Genomic DNA, 3,239 nt, shown 5'->3' with positions numbered 1-3,239 from the left:
GCTTCCCTTTCACCTGCTCCTTCCCCTGGGAGGCCACACTTTAAACAAAAGAAACAAGGCTTATAAAGAGAGCCAGTCCCATGTGCACACACATGAGTCAGTGTGTTCTCTCATGAGGCCGTATTAATTGAGTAGTCATTTGTTTCATTCTTTACAATTTTCTCTCCCCCAAAATGGTAGTGTAATTAGACCAGTTGACCTGGTTCTGAAGGCACTGTACATGAACATGGATGAAATAATCCTGTAGGTCAGTGCATTGTGATCTCGTACTGTATGAGCACATTAGCGTCATAAGAATGTAAAGGTTAGAAGGGTATTGTTGAGACAAAAACAAATTTGGCCATCAAAGTATTGTTTGAGTTTCGTTGCTTACTTCATGAAATATCATATTAGCATGTCAAGGGAACCTATCTGTTAAAGCAATGCCACAAAGGAACTAGGCCATTGTCTGTTTCATTTCTGAAGACTTAAGGTGTCTTGTGTTTCATGAATTGCCACAAGGTAGGTGTAACCATCAAAACAATGCAATTATTTCAATACACGGAGCGGCTTTGACCTTGTTTCTGTCCAATCCCAAGAAACCCTGCATGGCTATAAAAACAACTCCATACATCTCAATAGAATCAAAAAGCAGGAGACAAACAGCAAAGGACACATTTTAATGTCCCAGTCAAGACACAGCAGGAACGCAAAAATGCAGCTTCTCAGCTTTTTCGTTTTGGCAATGATGATCGCAAAGAGCAGTCAACTACAATTAAGTGACTGTGGGTTGAATTTAAGACGCCCAGCATACACTGATATCTCAGTAACTTGCGGCACCAAATCTATTGGTCTGGCTATCCTCATCTGCCCTGCCATTTACACTGGTTACAACGAGTCCCTGCTTATCCTCAACAACATCATGAATGACCCAGCCTGCAAGGGAACCGTGGATAGAAATGTGACTCCACCGGTCTTGAGGTTTGAATTACCCCTCAACACGACCAATTCTTGTGGCAGCCTCTTCAGGACAACCAGCGCTCCAGGCACAGGGATATTTTCTGACTTCTCCAACATCCAGACAGTCAACATCAGCGGGGTGGTCCGATCATATGATCCCACCACAGGGACAGTCACTTACAACACTGAGTTGAAGTATTATTACTCCTGTGCCTATCCCCTAGAGTACCTGATCAACAACACCCTAATTGATGTGTCAGCATCCTCCATTGCAGTGAAGGACAACAATGGTAGTTTCATCAGCACTTTGAGACTTGAACTCTTCAGTGATGTCAACTACACTACTCCCATGGTCATTCCGAAACTGGGTCTTGAGCTGAGAACCAAAGTCTATGCGCAAGTCAAGGCCACCAACCTGACCTCCCAGTACAATGTGCTCCTGGACCGATGCTACGCCTCCATTTCTCCTCTACCCACTAACTCCACTTTCTTCAACCTGTTTGTCCCTTGCAACAAGGAGCAGATGACCACCATGCATGAGAACGGGAATAGTCATAATGCCCGCTTCTCCTTCCCGGCCTTCCGCTTCATCGAGCAGCAGAATGAGACCGTTTCCACCTACTTCCTCCACTGCATCACCCGTCTCTGTGAGAAGAGCACCTGCAGTACCTTCATGCAATGTAACAAGAGGAGGAGAAGGAGTGCTGTTCCTGCTACCGAAGTTGGAGTGACAGAGTACAAAACCCTCACCTCCCCTCCCATTACCACTAAAGCAGAGAGCATTGTAGCTTCAAAAGAACAACTCATGGGCAGCAACAACTCTAACTCCACTTCAGGTCTTGCGGTGACAGTGGGCTTCCTGGCCTTCGCCTGCATCATCGCCATTGTGATAGCAGCGGTCTTCTACAAGAGGCTCAACCATTAAAGGGGAGACTGCTCTGCTTGCACCAGCTCACAGTAGTGCTTCTGTCTGCTTGTCTCACAACTCCGGTAGAGGACTGACTTATTATACTTTTGGCCAAGAGCAGAAACTTTGTTTTGTAGATGTACTTTAGAATAATCTGCCAGACATCAGCAATTATTTTGTGTACATACACTGTAAATAAATCCTGTTGTTTTTATAGTAACTTACTGGCAGTCAGTTTACAGTAATGTACTTTTAAACCAAAGTTTCTTTGGAATTTACTGTACCATACTGTACCTTATTTTACAGTAATTTACAGGTAACTAGCAAAAACATCAGGATTTTCTTTTTTTACAGTGTACTTAAAATATTTAGAGAAAATGTATATTTTGGAAAAGTTGATGTGAAGGGACTTTGACAGTTTATCCCATGCATAGCTCGTTTATTAGTGCTTAAGTTTTGCAAATGCATACATGCGCTTTATAATTAAAAAAGGTTAAATAAACAAAATAATAGTATGTAGATAGGATAACAGAATGCATAAATCCCTTGATAAGATCTGGAGAACAAGGTGTTTTAATGATTTTAGAACAATGCCATCTCAGAAAAGTATAATCCTGAAATTGTCTGTTTGTCACAAAATGTTAAAATGTATTCAGAGAACAGACTTTGTGTGGAGCATTTCTAAAGTGAACTAACAGTACCCTTCAAAGTATTGTTTTTGTTATTTATTCAATTGATCTAACTTCTTTATCCTAATAAAAATATTGCCACCTGCCGATCTCTATCAAAATGGCCTGAGTCCAGAATTTGTATTCACAACCACATTCCTATGAATTTAACATTAAGACATAATTTTTCATGTCAATCCACAATATGTCCACACTCATAACATAACAGAGGTCATTTTGCTCACAATGGTTATTTTATGTATTAATTCAAATGATATACATAGTTTAAATTAAATATCCATCAGACATCTGTATTGTTTAGAGTAGACAATACATTCCAAATTTAAGGCCCTATAGCCCACTTCTAACACCAACATAATACATTCAGGGCAACAAACGACATGCATTCATTTGTGTATTCATTTACCCACATGTACTGTACTGCAGAAAATATTATAAGTGACTGCATTGTCCTTAAATCACCACAGAAGTAGGCACAATGTGAGTATTAGCAACACTGGCAAAGATCACAAGAGTAGACTAGACCCGGTGGGTGCTATAATTTGCTAGATAATGCATCACAAACATCTCAACTAGCCAGTTGAGTTGCCCAATTAGGGTAAACTCATTTTGTATTAGAATTTGCATAGACTTTTTAAATAATAAAAATATATATACATTAATGAACCTTATGTCTGCTTCAGTTACTTATAATGGAGGACAAG

The 3,239-nt window shown here is 40.2% G+C and overlaps 1 pseudogene across 1 annotated transcript; it reads left to right on the top strand.

Annotated features, from left to right (window-relative positions):
• Positions 1 to 612: 612 nt before the first annotated feature.
• Positions 613 to 2,636, top strand: LOC110505400 (zona pellucida-like domain-containing protein 1 pseudogene; annotated as a pseudogene). Its single transcript, XR_016494974.1, has one exon. The product of XR_016494974.1 is annotated as a zona pellucida-like domain-containing protein 1 pseudogene (transcript).
• Positions 2,637 to 3,239: the final 603 nt, after the last annotated feature.

The sequence above is a fragment of the Oncorhynchus mykiss genome, chromosome 3, assembly GCF_057628025.1.
Source record: "Oncorhynchus mykiss isolate SJ-2025 chromosome 3, ASM5762802v1, whole genome shotgun sequence".
NCBI lineage: Eukaryota > Metazoa > Chordata > Actinopteri > Salmoniformes > Salmonidae > Oncorhynchus > Oncorhynchus mykiss.
The sequence above is the reverse complement of the archived record's forward strand: the minus strand, read 5'-3'. Positions and strand labels throughout refer to the sequence as shown.